Source organism: Embiotoca jacksoni, unplaced genomic scaffold, assembly GCF_022577435.1.
Source record: "Embiotoca jacksoni isolate LCO1_2020_lvr unplaced genomic scaffold, fEmbJac1.0.p SCAF_14, whole genome shotgun sequence".
Lineage (NCBI taxonomy): Eukaryota > Metazoa > Chordata > Actinopteri > Embiotocidae > Embiotoca > Embiotoca jacksoni.
In genome coordinates, this window is record NW_027185274.1 from 681480 (window position 1) to 701094 (window position 19615).

Below are 19615 nucleotides of genomic sequence, written 5' to 3' on the forward strand. Positions count from 1 at the left end.
TGCTTCAAATGGATTTCTTTTTTTTCACAGCATTAAAAAAAAAGAAAGTGACAAAGTGATTATTGCCTTGGTCAAGTTAATCCAGCAGGTCCACACTTTAACAAGCTGTAAGAATGTGGGCGGAGACTAAGAAACAACAGTTGAATAATTGAAGTGAAAGAATCCTGAAAGATCTGACTTGACCTGCAGAGAGTAAGTTCACCAAGAGAGGCCAGCGGAGAAGAGATTTTTGATGCATATTTCCTGAGGGCTTCTCTTTGAGTCGTGTTGGCAGATGAACTCTTATATACAATGTCATTTTGGTTTCATAATCAGATGGATTTCAACAAAAGTTCACATCTTCAGTGTCCAAAGCAAGAACATTAAAGAATCTATAAGTTACATAAAAAGACAAAACGTCTGATTGTAAAACTCCTCCTCAGTTTATGTAACAACCACATATGTTTTTCTTTGAGGTATTTGCTGCTCTGCCTGAACAACTGAAGGAAACTTGACATAAAGTATTTGACGTTAAGCCGATAATTGAGCAAAGCAAATAATATTCTTCCAGTTAAGTTCTGAAATTGTGGCAGTTGTTGCGTAAATATTTACTTTCTGTCAGGGCTGCAGCTACCCCTGAGGTCATAAATTTATGTTTGAGTTTCACAGTCCAGAATAAGATCAAGACTTACAGGGCTGATTCTGATGTCTAAATAAATAGAAAAACAAACCATCCAACCAACAAATGAAAAAATAAATAGGGATCTGGCATTGTCCACCAGCCTTAACAATAGATCACCAGAACATGTAATTTGACATAATGAAATGGCTGTTGTGCTGCATGGGGCAATTTCACCATAAACAGGAATCTCAAGCATCAAATTTAACAAATAGCTATTTTCCTGGGCAGATAAACACAAAGTGTCAGTATTTCTATAATGTTGGCCACAGCCCTCCTGTCTGCTTACAGAGCACTAACTTCAGATTAGCACAAGGCAGCATTACAGAGCAGAGGCAACAAGACTCATGTTTTCACATGCAAATGAGAATGAAAACTTGGAAACATTTTAGTCTGTCAGTCTTTTTACAAAGTAAATAAACTATTGTAACAATAGATTACAATAGTAGATTACAAGTACAGTAGAAAGTACACGTTACAAGGGCTTAACCAGGCTGAATGACTTTTGTGTGAGGTTTGACAGTAATGTAATATGGTAAATTTACTCCGAATTTGAAAGCACTGTATTTTACCAAATTTGACTGTACTTTACATGAATATTTCCAGAATAATAATTTGATACTCTTCCGGAGGGAAATGTTTCTGTTTTTAGTCAACTAGATTTATCTGGCAGATTTTATAGCTATTTTCTGTATAGATGAAGATTTTACAGAGAAAAGATGTGATGAACGGACAACCTCTGATTCACTCTTAAATATTGCGTTTGCAGAGAGTCTGTAAAACAATTGGCTTCACCTCAACCAATCACAGCAACAAAGTGCTGCTTGCGCATTAATTTATTAGTAGCAAGAAGCCAATAATACAGTTCAGGACATTTTCTGAGTGAAGACATATTTTAAATGACTTTGTGGAAATTTTTATGCACAACTTTTACCAGTGCATTGGGGTTTGCATTGTTTTCTTTCATATGAGAAGAAACACCCATGACTTATATATATATATATGTGTGTATAAATGACACTCAACAAGTTTTTTAACATTGTGGGTATTTTCTTTAAAACAGATTTTTCACTGTGAAAAAAGGACCCACCCATTGCTCCACACCAGTATGTCTAAATACGGTCATCTCAGGCCCCAAAAACCAAGATGTTGGTAGCCAAAATGCCAAAATAGGTGGGGTGCTGCCTGAGGACAAAGTTAATGAGCAAGGATGAGTTAATTCCACGAATTTCCTGCATGATGTTTTAAACTGTACTTGTATGAGCTCTGAAACCCATCTGTTATGGAACCACAAGTGTGGGGACATTTCTTCCCTGAGTTTATCCTTCAGAAAGTTGTGATTCCCGGACACTCTGACTTGTTTTAAAACGCTATCAGTAGGGTACTAATCTGCCAGATGTGAAAAGTATTTGTGGCTGTTTAAATATACCGTCAATCTCCCTCCACACTTGTGGATCTAAAGCATATATCTACTCTGTAAAATACTGTAACAAACATCATTTGCAGTTTGAAACATACAGACAGAAATATATTTCTAATTTCAACAATGAAAGAAAGAAATCAACTTACTCTAAGATACTTTTATTTCCATTTCATCTTCTTTGTATTTTATATTTATCCATTACTGCACAACAAGGGTCACTGTATCCCGACTTTATTTAGATTTTCTTTTCTTTTTTACATTTGGAACAACATTTGATGTCATGGAATATAGAAAAGTCTTATAACCTATAAGTATAGTGACAGCATGTTTTTCTGGTTCAATTACTTTTTGGAAAAAGGTGTTTTGCCGAGTAAGCAAAAGTAATCCTTAAGCATACAAATCCTTTCACTTTTTAAATGCTTTATTGTGCTGTATTGTGTTTTATTGTGCTTAATTTGAAGTGGAGATCATTAGACTACCATTGTTTCTCATCAATTTGCACTCAATGATCATATCAGAGTGAATGAGCAGCATCTGTGAGCTGCCATGTTCAGGTCTCTCTGCAGATTTTCTTTAAGCTTTGGCAGGGCCATTCAAGGACAGTCAGAGACTTGTCCTAATGCCATTCACAGTGGTGCCAAAAGGTGAATTATCATGTAAGTCTGAGGTCACATCAGACCAAAGCAGAATTTTTTTCACGGTCCTTTGTATTTGGCTGCATTCATCCTTCCGTCCAGTTTGCCCAGTCAACTAGACTGTCCGTACTGCTGAGATGCACCGCTATAGCATAATGCTACCACCACCGTGCTTTACTGAAGGTATAGTATCAGTCACATGATTAGCATTGCCTGCTCTTCCAGCACACGAGGGGTTTAAAGTGCTACCCAAAGACACAATTGTTTTTTCCCATCACAGAGAATCTTAGTTTTTGTGCTCAAATTCCCTTAAATTGTCGTCTGGCAAATTCCAGGTGGGCCGTCATGTGCCATTTACTCAGAAGTGGCTTCCATGTGTGGCTCTACCATAAAGGCCTGACTGATCAAGAGCTGCTATGATGATCCTTTTTCTGTCACTTTCTGAGCTGTATTGGAGAATCTCTTCCACCTCCCTTACCAAAGTCCTTTTTATTCAGTTACTCAGTATGGTGAGTCATGGTGGCGCCGATTTTCTTCCATATCAAAATGATTAAGACCACATGTGTTCTGGGAACACCCAACAGTTTAGACATATTCATATGCTCTTACCCTAACCAATACTTGGCCACAATGTTCTTGTAGAGGCCTACAGAGAGTTCCTTGGAGTTCATGGCTTGGTTTTTGTCTTGACATGCAATGTGATTTGTGGGATCTTTTAGGTGTGTTCCTCTTGAATTATGTTTGTTCAATTTAGTTTGCCACAGGTGGAAAGTAATCTTGGCATGGGCTAAAAATTTTGTTTATGTTATCCATTAAAAAAAAACAGTATAAAAAAGTGCGTGACTCTGAAAGTCTTCTGAATCCTGCACAATAATAATGATGATTATCAGAATGGAGACGTCAGACTAATACATCTAAAAACCTCTGGGAATAATGAACCAACATGTTGGATGTTGGCCCGAGGGCACTGGAGACACCACACTTTCCTGCCTCTACGTCTGCAGTCGGTGTCTGATGCCGGGGGCCACAAATGTTTCCCCGAGGGATGATAGGGATGTTCGTATTCATGTTCTGACAAATATTGTAATTAGTTGAAAGTGGTGTGATGTGAAATGAAGAGTGAAATGAATTCTGAGGGGATATCACAATGTATTACTTTATTTCACTCCATTGTCCATTGTCCAGGGCCCAGATGTTTATCACTGGCCGAGGTTTACTGTGGTGTGAAAACCTGATTCTTACCCGAACAGAAGCTTCAACATTTCTGTTTGAACCAAATGGAGTGTGGCTTGTTTGTTAATCCTGTACCTGACTTCAGGCCTCATGAACTCCCAATAACAGCACCATTTAACATCATGTTGTCCCCCTGAGCCTTAACAGTGTCAAACCTGTAATCCCCTGCAAGGCACACATGCAGTGAGCTGTTGCAAACAGAGATGACAGGAGTCATTACAGTGAAAGGGCTCGGGAATGTGGGGCTCTAACCGACACAAGCAGAGTTTGAAGAGATCAAGGTCTGATCCAGCCTGACCTAATCTGTTTGCAGCTCCTCTCTCAGTGTAAACAAGCCTGCAAGTCCCCCCTCGCCTCCTCCCCCTCTCCCCGTTTACCTCCAGTTCACTCGGGCTGTAATGTTGAGACTGGCAAATGGTTCAGCCAGGCAGCAAGAATGAGGTGTGCGTTTATCTGTGTGTGTGTGTGGTAACATGCTTTACTGCTTCAGGTGTCTGAGAAGACTCTAATAGCCTCGTTCGAAAAAATCAGGGAATTAGTGTCTCACACCGTCTCGTCTGAAGTTTCAATCCATTTATCAGAGCATCACACATTCCCATCTCTGAGGGTATCTGAGTCAGTAAGGACTAGTAAATTAAACCAATCGCTGTAAATCAAATTCAAAATACCCTTTGGTTTTCAGGCGGTTTGCAGAAAAGTTCCCAATCCAGATACCAGAACTGTGTCTGTACAGAGGACTGACCACAACATGTGTCACACTCAGACTGGCCATCGCCTGAGGGTAATTTTGGCCTGGCCTTGGGTGAACAGTCAACTTGATGAACAATAATTTAGCGAGCAGTAAATTAATCTCTCAGGATCCACAAATCAGGTAAATCAGTGTCTCTGGCGCAGAGGTGCGCACACCGAAAATTACGTCATCACGTAGCAGCAACCGGCTACCTGCTATGGACAAATCACTTGAGTCAGGAGAAATGGACAGTCACAGTCAGAGGAGAAGTCCAGAGTGGCCATAAACGCAACTAAATGCTGCAAAATAAGCGACATGTTCGCCAGTAAGGAAACAGGTCAGTCAAAAACACTGGCAAAAGTGTTACCATTAAAAAAAACACATAAAAAAACTCCATACTGGCCGTGACAAAAATCGTTTGTGACATCTGCAGGCACACTACAACCGACATAATAAAGCATACAATAATATATAGGCGGCCTAATGACACACTAATGATAGTGACTATGATAACTAATTTTTTTCTATTTACTGATTTGAATATTTTTCCTGTCTTGCATTTTTGTGTCTTACTAATTTTTTTGTGTGGATCCCAGGAAGAATTTTGGAAGACTATGTGGGAATCCACATGAATAATTGAGGATGATTAAAGTTTGGGGATGAAAATAGCTTTTTTACATTGTAATTTACATGTAAAATATTGTTGTTTCTTAGAGTGCTTTTCCAGTACCATGTTTGACTGGAAATTAATATTTTTACATTTAAGCACAGTACGCTGTTGGGTCTTAGTGTAACCCAAGTTACAATATCAGTGTTAAATAGTGATTTAAAACAAAGGAAGCAGTCTAGTAGTTTGTGTGAACAGGATGTCCTGAGATGGAGCAAAATTCCTGGCCTGAATTATCAAATTTGTTCATTTGTTAATTAAATTTATGACTGTTCACTGTATCATGTGGGGAATGGTAAATAAATGAAAGAGTAATTTCTAACACGTCCTGGTTTTATTGAAAGTCTGTTCATGTTTGTTTGGCTACCTCACATACCCTGTGTCCACTTAAAGCACTGATGTACACGTCTTCAGGAATTTACTCATCCATATGATGCAATACACAAATGAACAGCAGGGGCAGATGTGACAGGGTTAGTAAGCACAAAAGCAACAACAATGGCGGAAGGTTTTAAAAACAAGTTAATGGACCAAGTCTGCAGTTACCCGCAACTTTACGATATGTCCCTGCCGCCGCACAGAGACAAACAGGCTAGTCAGAAAAGCCGCAAGATCGGGACCATTTTAGAAGTTACCGTGATTGACTTCAGTGTCAATGGAAAATGTTGTTGAAATGAAACTCAGCATCAGTTCAATCTGACCTGTTTTCGGTAAACCAATCATTGCCGTCAAAATCAAAATCTTTTCTCCTCTCTCTGTCGCGTCAGGGCGATCTGCCACTTCCCTCCTTATCCCCATTTACCTCCAGTCTCAATACCCAGTGCCCAGGTCATCAGAATCTTCTCATCACATCCAGGTCTACGGTTACTGGCACCACCAACCTGCCAAATATTTACCGTCATATCTCCCTGTGCTGTCCTTTTCATCTTGTCAATCAGCCGTGACAAAATCCCTTCATGCGCCTCATGTACAGTTTGTCCTTTTTTGTGCAAAAAGCTTTTGGAATTGAAAATGGGGCTTCAGCACCAAATTTTCACATTGCATCACAATCTGTACATAATACACTATGAAAAAGTGCCATTCTGACGCCTATGAGTACATTTTTATTGTCAATACTTTTAGTCGATGTTTAGTGGATACCAAGAAAACTATCTCAGTACTTTTTTCACCACTGCAAATACTTTAAACTTGGCAGATATGCACTTAGTTAGTTGTACTCAGACTTCTGAAGCCTGTAGCTCCAGAAAAACTGGAAAGAGGGGGCTTTCCTCCAGACGGAGGGCTGTGGGCAGACCTGCACTTACACTGGAGGTTTGTTCAGACTGGATCTATTTTGGCCAATAAAAACAGAAAGCAAGACATCTAACTATTGTTATTTGACTATTATAAAATCCTTGAATTTACCACAAACGTATTTCTATGTGGTGAAGCTGTCTTGTCCTTGAGGTTCTTGAGGTCCTTGATGACATTTCACCTCTGATCCCAAATGCTCAGCTCAGCTCAGATGAGAAGTGAAATGTCTTTTAGAAACTTAAGGCCGTGATGAATGTGCAGCTTTGGGGCCCCAAGGGTCTGCAACTCCTGGGGCAGTTGTCTCCTGACTTGACAAATTAACAGATTATCAGATGATCTAAAGCATCTTCTTTGGAGAATCGGAGCACCTGAACTTTCTGAATCCTTTGGAAAACACTATGAGCGCAATACAAGTAGGTAGCAGCTGACAAGTAATGACAAGTGGGGAGGCTGTGGCTCAGACGGTAGAGTGGGTTGCATACTAATCAGAAGGTTGGTGGTTCAGTTCCTCCTGTCCACGTGCCTAAGTGTCCTTGAGCAAGACACTGAACCCTAAGTTGCCCCCGATGGTGTACCATCGGTGTGTGAATGAGCTCCTGATGGCAGCACCTTGCATGGTGATCTGTCTCATTAGTGTGTGAATGGATGAATGGGAAAACCATGTTAAAGAGCTTTGAGACCGAAAGTTGATAAAGCGCTATACAAGTACAGACCATTTAATCAAATCCCAGTCATATTTCAGATTTTCTGAAGCAGTTTGGTACAAAATTTCATGTGCGCTCTCAGCTCAAGTCCATGATGACATCATAATTGTGCACATGCCAGTCCAAAAAGCATGCCGGTGCGGATGTTGATCGAGCAACGTTATAACATTAAGTTACACGAAGGAGAGCGTTTGAGTGACTGTAAGGCTGAAGACCGGACACTGGAGTAAAGCTTAAAGGTACCAGTGCATGAAAAGTGGTCAAACGCCAGTAAACAAAGCTGCTGACTGAGACGGCAGTGCCTCTTCCCAAACCTGCAGCAGAGGGAGAAGGGCAATGTGGTATGACTGGTGCTGACTCATGTCTGTCTGCTTTAAATCCCTGAAATATAATTTCTTGTTATCTCATTGTCACATGGTCACATGAAATGAACAAAAATAGAGATATATTTTAGATTGGATTTTTCTTTTTAAAGTTACAACCTTTAATGCTTCATTTTGTTGTGAAATTTTGTCACAGGCTTTTGCTCAACATCATGACTCATCAGATACATAAAGCAACAGCACAAGTATGTAAAACATCTTTCTGCTGGTGTCGTATATCATTACAAGTTGGATCTAGTTGAGAAAAATGGCATGTGATTCGTGTCTTTAACAATTTGAAGTGCCAAGTATGTATTTGATTCTTGTTGCCAGATTGGCTGCCAGAGATGTTCTGAGTATATCCAGAAAGTCTGAACAAAACAAACCAACAGAAATTTCTGGGCATGTGGGATTTACACACTCAGGGAATTGTGTGCGTGTATGTGTGTGTGTGTGTGTGTGTGTGTGTGTGTGTGCGCGCGCGTACATAATATGTTCCCCAGATCCTGTTGGCAAGTGTCCGTTTTGCCCTTGCTTGTGGAAATCCCCCTGCAGAGGCTTGGCAGCACCTGATCAGTGAGGAGAAACGCCCACATTCAGGCCTGAGCAGAGCTCCTCAATCGGCTTTTATTTACTGCTAGTGATATTTCAGCATGCCGACAAAGACAACAATCTTCTTTATGACTTTTTTTTCTTTGTGCTTTTAGGATAACATCTCCATGAAGTATTTATTTATTTACAGCTAAATTTACAGCAAGACCTTGTTGACCTGGTTATTGCAGGATCGGTCTCTGTGTGCGTAATAGTAATGTAAAAGAAGACTCTGTGGTAGCTTGTTAAAATAGAAAGAACATAGCAAGCTTTTTAAAACCGAACAGGGATGAGAAGCAAAAAAGTGTTTGAAATCATGATCTACAGCTGTCATCTCAATGGCAACTGAGCAAACACCAATTGGTGATGAAGGTCGTGCAGTCTTGAAAGCTGTGAAAAAAAGTGGCACTTGAGTTTGGATTTTTTGTGAAATTCTGCAGGATATTTAGTTTTTGCCAGTTTAGCCAAAGATGTTGTGCACCTATAAACTACAACTGAGCCGGCCGCAACAGCAGATTGTGCTGCAATTTTGTGTGGCATTTTTGAAAAACGTTGTATCAAGAAATTTGTGGCAAAAGAGAACGCTGTATCGCGTCGGCTCAACTGCCTCAAGTGATATCAAATGCCCTCACACAGTGGCCTAACGACTGACATGCATAGCAACATCTAGGGTTTGATTTGCCCATCGATTCCTGTCTAAATCTCCACTCACACTTTCTAATAATGAAAAAATACCATAATAGAAGAGGTGCGCCTCAATGCATTTGCACCTTTGCAAGGAGCTCTTACCGGATGGTTTTAGTGTTTTGCACAAGGACACTTTGGCATGTCGAAGAAGATCTGCCGTTTGAACTTCCATCCTCACGATTAGTGGTCAACCCACCTCTGTAACCAACTCTGCAACTGGCTAGAGAATACATGTGGCTGTCACTAGTAGCTCAATCTCAGATTGAACTGTCAGTGGATGGGTTGCATTGTGGGAAATGTAAGTGTCAGATTTTGATAAAGAACGCGTGAAGCTGAAAAGAGGATTCTTTTCCATTTTTAAAACTGTCCATTGTGAGTGTGACAATGTTACAGGAGTAAAATTGTTGCAAATTGACATGCCCAAATAAAATGTGCTGTTACAATAAAGTTTTTACTTTGGAAATTGCACAGTACAGAGGGAAATAAAGTTTTACCAGCTGATCCAGTTTGAGGTTCCAGTTGTAAAAATGTATCCACAGAACATCTGGAACATAACCTATTAAAATGCTCAACCTCAAACGGAATGTCCTTCATGGTATTCAGGCTGCACACATTTATGAGACTCCTTTGAAGTTTTATGATCAGATGTATTGAATTGAATCCTTTGTGTCTAGACACGGTGCTTCTTTTGTCCTTGTTAATATTTACCTAACAGGATCATCTGAATCCCCAAAAACAAGTGCCAGGTAAATCGTTGGAGAGGACAGATATGATCGCCCACCTGGTCCTTATTCAGAGTTGCCAACTGAATTCTCTGACTTATAATCAGATTTAGTGCTGAGTTCAGGTAAAGTGATGATAGTGGGTGACTTTAACATTCATGTTGATGTGGACAACGACAGCCTCAGTTCTACTTTCAGCTCATTATTAGATTCTATAGGCTTTTCTCAGAATGTAAATAAACCCCGTCACTGTGGTAACCACACCCTCGATCTGGTTCTGTCGTATGGCATGGAAACTGAAAATTGAATTGTATTTCCTCAAAACCCTGTTTTGTCGGACCACTTTTTATTAACATTTGAAGTTACAATAATGGGCTACACAGCATGTGGGAATACATTCCATTACAGTAGATGTTTGTCTGATAATGCTGTGTCCAAGTTTAAAGAAGCAGTTACATGCTTATCCTCTTCGATGCCGTGTGTTGACTTTAGTGTTTTTTAGAAGATGATCCACTTGTGTGGGACAAGTGGATCATCTTCTAAAAAACACTGCAGCATCTCTGCGCACAACTCAAAATAATGTCACCCCTCTGAAGAAGAGAGTAATGAACCAGAGGAATTTGTCTCCGTGGTACAACTCAGAATTACACTCTGCTAGGCAGGCGACTAGAAAGCTGGAAAGGAAATGGCGTTCCACTAATTTAGAAGAATTTTAACTCGACTGGAAGGATAGTCTAATATTATATAAGAAAGCTCTTCGTAAGGCCAGGACTTTATATTATTCATCATTAATAGAGGAAAACAAGAACAGGTTTCTTTTCAGCACAGTAGCCAGTCTAACAAAGATTCACAGCTCTGTTGAGCCCTCTATTCCTTCAGGTCTTAGGAGTAATGACTCCATTAACTTCTTCACCAATAAAGTTCTCACTATTAGGGAGAGAATCAGGCAGACCCTTCCTGTTACTGTCACTAATGTGATGTTAAGCACAGCAGCCCTGGAAGCAACCGTGGGATCAGATTTATACTTTGAACATTTCTCTCTTGTTGAGTTCTCCGAGCTAAATGCAATTATTTCTTCATCTGGATCATCTACCTGTCTCTTGGATCCCATCCCAACTAAACTCCTCACGGAAGTCTTCCCTTTAATTAATACTTCCATATTAGATAAGATCAGCCTATCTATTGTAACCGGCTACGTACCACAGGCTTTTAAAGTGGCTGCAATTAAACCTTTACTTAAAAAGCTGACTCTTGATTCAGCTGTTTTAGGAAAGTACAGACCCATTTCCAACCTGACGTCTATTTCTAAAACCCTTGAAAAAGTGATTGCAAAATAATTTTGCGATGATTTACAAAGGAATGATCTGTTTGAAGATTTTCAGTCAGGCTTTAGAGTTCATCATAGCACAGAAACAGCACTGGTGAAAGTTACTAACGATATTCTAATAGCCTCAGACAATAGACTTGTCTCTGTACTTGTTCTTCTGGACCTCAGTGCTGCTTTTGATACGATAGATCATACAATCTTATTACAGAGATTAGATGTTACCAGGATTAAAGGAACTACATTAGACTGGTTCAAATCCTACTTATCAGATAGATTCCAGTTTTTCCATGTCAACAATGAGTCTTCCAGACAAACAAGAGTTAGTTATGGAGTTCCACAAGGCTCAGTGTTAGGCCCAATACTTTTTACTTTGTACATGCTTCCATTAGGAGATGTCATCAGGAAGCACTGCATAAGCCTCCATTGTTATGCAGAAGACACTCAGCTATATCTTTCTATAAAACCAGATGAAACTAATCAGTTAGTAAAACTTGAAGGCTGTCTAAAAGACATAAAGGCCTGGATGACCGAAAATGTCCTGCTTTTAAATTCAGACATGGAAGTTATTGTACTTGGTCCTAAACACTTCAGAAACTCTTTCTGTAATCACTTAGTTACTCTGGATGACGTTGTCTTGGCCTCCAGCAAAACTGTGAGGAACATTGGAGTCATCTTTGATGATGACTTGTCCTTTAGCCACCAGATAAAGCAAGTCTCCAGAACTGCCACACAGCAAAAAAACTCATTCATGCATTTGTCACTTCTAGGCTAGATTATTGTAATTCCTTGCGTTTAGGATGTCTAAATTACTCATTAAAAACCCTGCAGCTGATCCAAAATGCTGCAGCAAGAGTACTGACGGGATTTAGCAAGAGAGATCATATTTCTCCTTTTTTAGCTTCTCTTCACTGGCTTCCTGTGAAATCAAGAATAGAATTTAAAATTCTCTTGATGACTTACAAAGCCCTACATGACCAGGCTCCATCATATCTTAGGAATTATAGAACCACATCATCCTGAAAGAGCACTTCGCTCTCAGAATGCTGTTCTACTTGTGGTTCCTAGAGTTTACACGAAGTAGAATGGAAGGCAGAGCCTTCAGCTTTCAGGCTCCTCTCCTGTGGAACCAGCTCCCAGTTTGTGTTCGAGAGGCAGAAACCCTCTCTAGCTTTAAGGTTAGACTCAAAACGTTCCTTTTTGATAAAGCCTACAGTTAGGGCTGGCTCAGGTAGACCTGAACCATCCTGCAGTGATGCTGTTGTAGGCCAACGCTGCTGGGGGACCTCGTTATACACTGAGCTTCTTTCCTCTCACTCTTTAACTCTCTGTAGACTCATATCTCACCATTACATCTCATTAATTTAATGCTTTTTCTCTCCCATAGTTTTTGCTTATTGTCTGTTGCCCCTCTGTTCAGTTCCCTCGCTCGTGTAGTTTCTTTTGCAGATGTCCCGTCATGGAGCTGCACGTCTCTGCTCTGTGATTGTCATCTCCACCAACAGTTCATGTCTTGTATCTCTATGTTGTCCTTTTCTGTCTCTGCTCTCTCCTCACCTCAACCGGTCGAGGCAGATGGCCGCCCACTTCTGAGCCTGGTTCTGTCGGAGCTTTCTTACTGTTAAGAGTTTTTCCTTAATTCTGTTGTAGGTTTTTCTCCCTTAAAGAGGAGTTTTTTGCCTCCTAGCTTATGTGGGAATTGTTGGATTTCTCTGTATAATACTGTAAAGTTCTGTTGTAAGGACTTTAAATGTGTCAAATGCCATGAAAATACCTGTGTTGTGATTTGACACTATATAAATAAAATTGAATTGAATATAAAAATTGATTACCCTTTCAGTGTGACATTAAATTCTGAAAGCCATGTTTGCAGGAAATGTGAATAGCGTGTAGTGTAAATAATATCACGTTGTATATCGCAACACCTGATAAGCGAGCCCTTCACCTGTTTGCATTCATATCACAAGGTGTTTCTTTCTTGAGTAAATCAAGGGATGTTTTACACTCATTCATCTTTTCTACACATAACACCAAAACACACCCTGACCTGATAACAGAGTTATTGGCTTGGCAGGTCACACTGTCCAGGCGCGCTGAAAAAGTCACATGAAGGTGCTATTTACACATCAAACAAGAGGTTAGTGGGCGGGCGAACACACCTGATGTGAGACAGTACTGTGTTTCTGTTTGGAACAAAGGTTAGTCAACACTATTAATGCTATGTTATACCCATATTTTACAATTTGCTGGAAAAAGAACAATAAAGTGATTGAAGAGCTCTTTTGTTTTTCTCTGTTTGGTATCTGGTTGCTCTTTCCAAGGAACAACTCTCTACTAAACAAGGGGGGATTTTTTTTTTACATTAACATGTATTTACTTTTCTGGTATGATCGCTAGTAACCACTATGGCAGAACAGAATAAAAGAGAAAGACCAACTGTAAAAAAATCTATGAAAAAGTCAAAGAAAAGCCAGTTCACCTGGCTGGTATACACAGATGAAACCAAGTGGGACTCCATTGTTAATCCTTTCCTTATTTCACTACAACATTCCTAGCATTGAGACACTCTTATGAAATAACTGCTGAGATCCTCTATTATGTGAGAATAGTTGAAGTTTAGTTTATTTGTGGCCTCTTATCTCGATCTGTGGTGTTTGTTTTAGGGAAAACCTTCACGTTAAGTTGTCTCGGCAGAACAGGCCTCAGCATGACTGCACTGCTTCCAGTACCCTCCTCCTGTTAATGCTGCACCTCGTGCTAAGGCCTGTTTTTCCTCACAGATGGAAACTGAGATAATTGTCCAGTGTGCAAGCAGTCGAAGCAACAATGATCGCTCATGTTTGTTCACTGTACATGTGGAAAACTACGTCTACTTTTTGGGGGTAAAATTGTTAGAAAAATAGTCATTAAAAAAGACTGATCTCACTGATGCCAGTATCACGGCAAAATGTAAAATAGACATATTTCATATCTGTTCGCTAAATGTCAAGCTAAACAGTAAGACTGGAAAAAGGTGGAAACAGCTAGTCATCTTTTGAATGCTGAATGAAGTAATCTATGCAATTGCATGGACAGAATATATTATTGAAAGAAAAAAATAATAATAAATGAGTTGAAGAGGTGCTGGTAGGCGGTTTTTCTTTTTTTTATTGGACAGAGCTGGGTTTGCTGTTTCCTCGTTTCCAATATTTATGCTGAGCTAAGCTAACTAACAGCTAGCTGTAGCTTAAAGATATGGTGAGGGACCTTTACACCTAAAATAAATAAACAGTGCTTATGAGGGGGTGCGCAGTGAAAAACATCTTCTGCACCCAAATTGGCAAATGTGTTCTCTGATTTTCATCTTCTCTGATCAAGTAGTCAAATGTTTGGAACAACGACATTAAGGTCTAACAACTAGTCATTGGGGTTTTGGATTTATGGAGTAATCAGTGTTAGGAAAGTTACTTTTGAAATGTAATAAATTACAGATTACTTTTTACCCTGTTAAAAATGTAATAATTTCCATTTAATTACCTCATCAAAGTAATGTTTCGTGTTACATTTAATTTCTTTTAATTCCTCTTCTAACGATTTCAGAGGGACCAACAGAACACAGATCAGAAGCAAGGAATTCAGTGAATGACACCATAATGACTTGTGTGTATCAACTTTGTTCGTCATGAGAAGAGTTGAATGGGAGTCTATTGGAGCCATAGGTTTTTTGGAGCCACCCCTAGGCCGTCAGTGGTACTGAACTTTAAGAAGCTTCTGTATTGGCCTCAGTTTTCATACCCAGAGACTACATACGTTACGCACCTAGTTTGATCTACAGTCTATGGTTTAGACCAGTGGTCTCCAACCTGTAGCTCGGGAGCTACCAGTAACTCGCCACCCGTTAGCAACTCGCAGAAGCTTCAAACAATATGCAAGGTTTCACATGCATGGATTTACTTGGGCAGGCTGCCCAGGTATAATGACACCGGCCCAAGTACATTTGATGATCCAATTTAGCCTTTTTTTGTTCTGAGAGAACAAAATTAAATTAAAGACTGAATGCATAACTCATGTGTGTGAACTACAGACAAAGGGAATGTGAAGGGAAGTGATGTGGTGCAGTGACATCTGGACAGACAGAAAATTAGGTAAAGTAAAGTCAAGACAAGTAAAGTTAGAAGTGAGACAAGTAAAGTTGGTAATGAGCATTGTTTTGTTTTCTATGATAGATGTGACTAGTAGGAGCACATGCTGTTGAATTTAAGATGTTGAGATAATATGTGTAAAAAGTAACAATTAGTTATTGTTAAAAGAAGCTTATTCAGCTGATTTGGGTTGAGCTCAGTGATGTTAATAAATATTACTAAACATGAGCAGCTCAGACATTTTCATTTTGTCAAAAGGTTGAACCCCTCTAATCTACACGCAGACTGAAGGCATTCCTGCGCAGAGAAAAGCAACACAATAAATGTCATTTTCTACTAAGTGTTTCACCAAAAAAGAATATATTTGGATGGAAACACTCTGTGAACGCCAATACTCTAAATAGTAACTTCAATTGAATTCTATATTTTATCTCAGTAACTGTTACTGACTACAATGATGTTTATTTTGAAATTTGATGACATCACTCTGTTACATGTAACCAGCTACAACACTTTAAATGCCCATTCAAGCCTTTAATAGTGAGTTCACAGAATGCCAATTAAATCCACAGCCTTTCCTCCTGCGTGACCTGAGATAACCAGTTTTTGGACTTTGCCTTTGCCTGCTCTGTTTGCCTGGCTGATTGCAGAGTAGTGACCTGGATTATGAAAGCTCACCTGCTCTCCTGTGTGATAATTGTTCTTGTGCCCAATTCTGGGTGCCACTGTTAGAGTATTTCTCAAATTGTCAAACTATAACTTAAAGCTCTGAAAATCCAGCACTCCATCGATACCATCAGAAATCTTTGATATAGATATTCAGGTCATTTTTGGGCCCTTTCGTTCTTGATAGATAGACTGACATCATGCATTTTGTAGGCCCCTGCTGAACAAATGCCTCACCCCAACCCTAACCCCCTTTGCTGGGAAATGTTGCTGTCTGGGTTTTCCCCCATCACAACAACCTGTCAGATGGTTTTATCCATTGAAACGTTACATCACCAATAAATGGAAATGAAGAGCTGCTGCTGGTGTTTCATAAAGTAAACAGCATAATAATATACTGAAATTCAACCCAGTTTCCAAAAAAGTTGGAATGGTGTGTACAATGTAAATGAAAACAGAATGTGATGATTTGAAAATCACATGTATCCATATTTAACTGAAAACAGACCAAAGACAACAAATTTGAAATGTTGAAATGGAGAAATTTTAATGTTTAATCACTGCTGTTCTCCTGAATCACTGACATAAATCTGATCTTTATGGCAACATGACAGAGTGTACTCAGTCTTTTATTAATATGACCAGCTACCTCAGGGCAGATTCTGTCCAGTATTCAAGGAGTTGTAGGTGGGAAATAAACGATTGATTTTGTGAGCATTTTCTTCACTTCTTGCTCATTTTCTGCTGAGGAATACACTGTGACTAAAAGCTACTAAATGGATTTCGTGATGAGATTGTAACAAAAATTAATTTCTCACAATTGAATGTAAATGACCATTACCAAGGACAAAAATGTAATTTTTGCTCTTCCTATTTTGGCATATTTTCTCTTTAATGCAGCCAATAAGCCACACTACAAAACTATTCAGGTCCAACTCAAACACAACAGGAACAGGAGCTCTGACAGGCTTTTCCACAGAAGAGCCTCTTCTCATCTTCAGCACTGAAAATACATTTTTCAGTTGACATAAACAAAAGCAAAACTAATTATTTATTCATATTGAACAGTTCAGGTAAGTATATGCCTATGTGGAGCTTTGTAATATAAACCAGTTCATTTCTGTAAGATTTACATGCAATAAAATTGCTTAATAGTAGCTAAAGGCTCAGCTTTAGTATATAATATATGTAAAAATGGACATAACGTCCATGTCTAAAAAGGGACGCAAATACAGAAGTGCCTTAAAGTGCACTGCCTCTGAGGGTCACAAGGGGCTGGCACCATCAAGCCGAAGGCTCCCATGAAATACATGAAATACTCCTATGAAATACAAAGCCAATATTTATTTTTCCACATATCATTATGGTGTCATTTGCTAAATTCACTATTCACTAAATTTTGGTGGTCCTTCTGGGAATAAGTCCATCATTAATTAGACATTAAGCTTCAAAGAGCGGCATGTTTGGGGCATGTATGGTTTGATTGAAAGGCCGGGGGTGAGGTCAGATTTGAATTTTTTATAGATATCCTCGGGTTCTAAGTCTGATTAAGTCAGATCAACCGCTCAATCGATCGTCCAAATATGGTCACTTTTGGCTCCAAAAAACCAAGATGGCTGCAATGCGAGACTCGAGGCTTCAAAAGGTTTTTTCCCAAACCAATTAACCCAAAACAAATACGTGACGTTACGATAGGTTGCTGCTGGGCTATTAGCCTCACATAAGGTGTTAGAGATGACACGTTTTTGGCTGACATGTTTATCTTGATGGACTGACTGCCCACCTACCTGCAGCTTCTTTTATTAACAACTCCTCATCACTCACAACAAACTGGATACAATAAAACCTCCTTATAAATGACTCGCTAACATTTATAACAACAGACTCTTGAGAAAACTCAGTATTTATAGTGGATTAGCTGATGTATACTAAATAGAAAGAATAGACACCTGGCAACAGCCCTACAACCCAGTCTCACTAATGGTTAACAGTTGATGGATATAGCTTTAATAAATTATATATGAATCATCAATAAACTTTAAAGGGGTGATTTAATAGAAAGTGTTGCCAAGATGTTTGTAGAATGGTTATGAGAGAAAATAGGTTCTCAGCCTCCTTGGGGTGTCGGATTTGTCGACCCTGCGGCGCAGTCTTTCCATAGCCTGCAAGAGCTCCATGTATCCCACCCAGGTGTGCTGTCAAAGCTGCTGCTCAGGCATGTTTCTGCAAATGGCTCTTGGCCCAAAGTGATTTTAAAGGGACTGTTCAGCACACGTGGCTCTTACAAGACATTGCTGCGCTGCCTCTGCCTTTGAGATCAAATATATTACTTAGGCTGATGCACTGAAAGGAGGGTGAGAGAGAAAACACGGGAGTGAGAAGCTACAGGCACATGCTGTATAAGCAAAGTGTCCCGTTTATCTTTCTCACAACCACCGAAATTCCCGAAGACATGTGCTTTATGAGCTGAGTCAGCACGGCAGCAGAGAACCAACTGCCCTTTGTTTGATCCACATGGGAGATTTAGTGGAGGTTTGCAAGAAACTGCCACAAAGACTCAAAGCACAACACATGATTAGTGAATGAGTCATCAGATAAATCATTTGCCAGGAATCATCAGAGAGAGCAGATACATGACGAGAGATGCATTTTAAGAAAGTTTACATGAGTCTGCATCTCCCTAACTCTGAGAAGCTGAACGTACACCTTCATATCCGGATCATCAAGAATCGATTTGTTTTTAAATCTTTAATATTACATTTTTCCCGTAAAAATACATGAAAAGAAAAATCCTTCCTTCCTGTTTTCCTCACTTCCTTCCCACTTTTCTCTCTCTTCTATAAAAGGATTGTTGACAACACTTATACAAAAATATATCACAAATAATGAAAATCATAAAAACTGAGATGACATAAAATACACTTTTTACCTCTTAAATGTGACATTTGGCGAATTGCCTTTTCTTTTTCTTTTTACCAGTTCTGAGTAGTAACTATGTTTGCAAGCAATAAATAATTGCATCAAACACATTCCTGCTGATTAATGAAACTAATAAAACGTGTCAACTTTCGATCGAGACTTTCTTCATGCTGAAACATTTCCATGCTACAAACCTCCAGTCAATCTGTTATGCAACTTTGGCTGCACACTCCACATGACTGCTTTCTGACACTTTATCTTTGTGTTGCTTTTTTTGTTGTTGTTGGTAATTTCTCTGGGTATTACCTGTCGGTTCACTTTCCAGTCTCAGCATTTCTCATGAGAGCCAAAGCCAAGTTCCCTTCACATGTGCCCATCACATGAGCGGACCCAGCACGTTTTCACTCTGTGATACGATCTCAGGTGTTTCCAGGTGTGGGGACTTGACAGATGGGTTGCAGCCCCTCTCACGATGTCAGTTTCTCCTGGGGGAAAACCCTTGAGACAAAGAGGCCTTCACTGCCAAGAGCAAGCAAGAGCACTGGGACGAGGTTGCCAGCTCAGGTGGAGTATAACAGAATCCACAGAGCTGAGCTCAACAATGAAAGTTAAAGCTTTGGATTTTTGATTTTTCTTTTTTATACCTCCAAGTTGCAAATAGCTGTAACCGGAGTCATAAAATCCTTTATCAGATCACATAAGAGGGGGACTTGAAGAAAAGTGTGGGCCTAAAAGTGAAATCTCCCCCTATTGCCCCCCCCCCCTCCCACCACACACACACACACACACACACACACACACACACACACACACACACACACACACACACACACACACACACACACACACACCTTGCCTCCACCCAATTTATCCAAGTGTT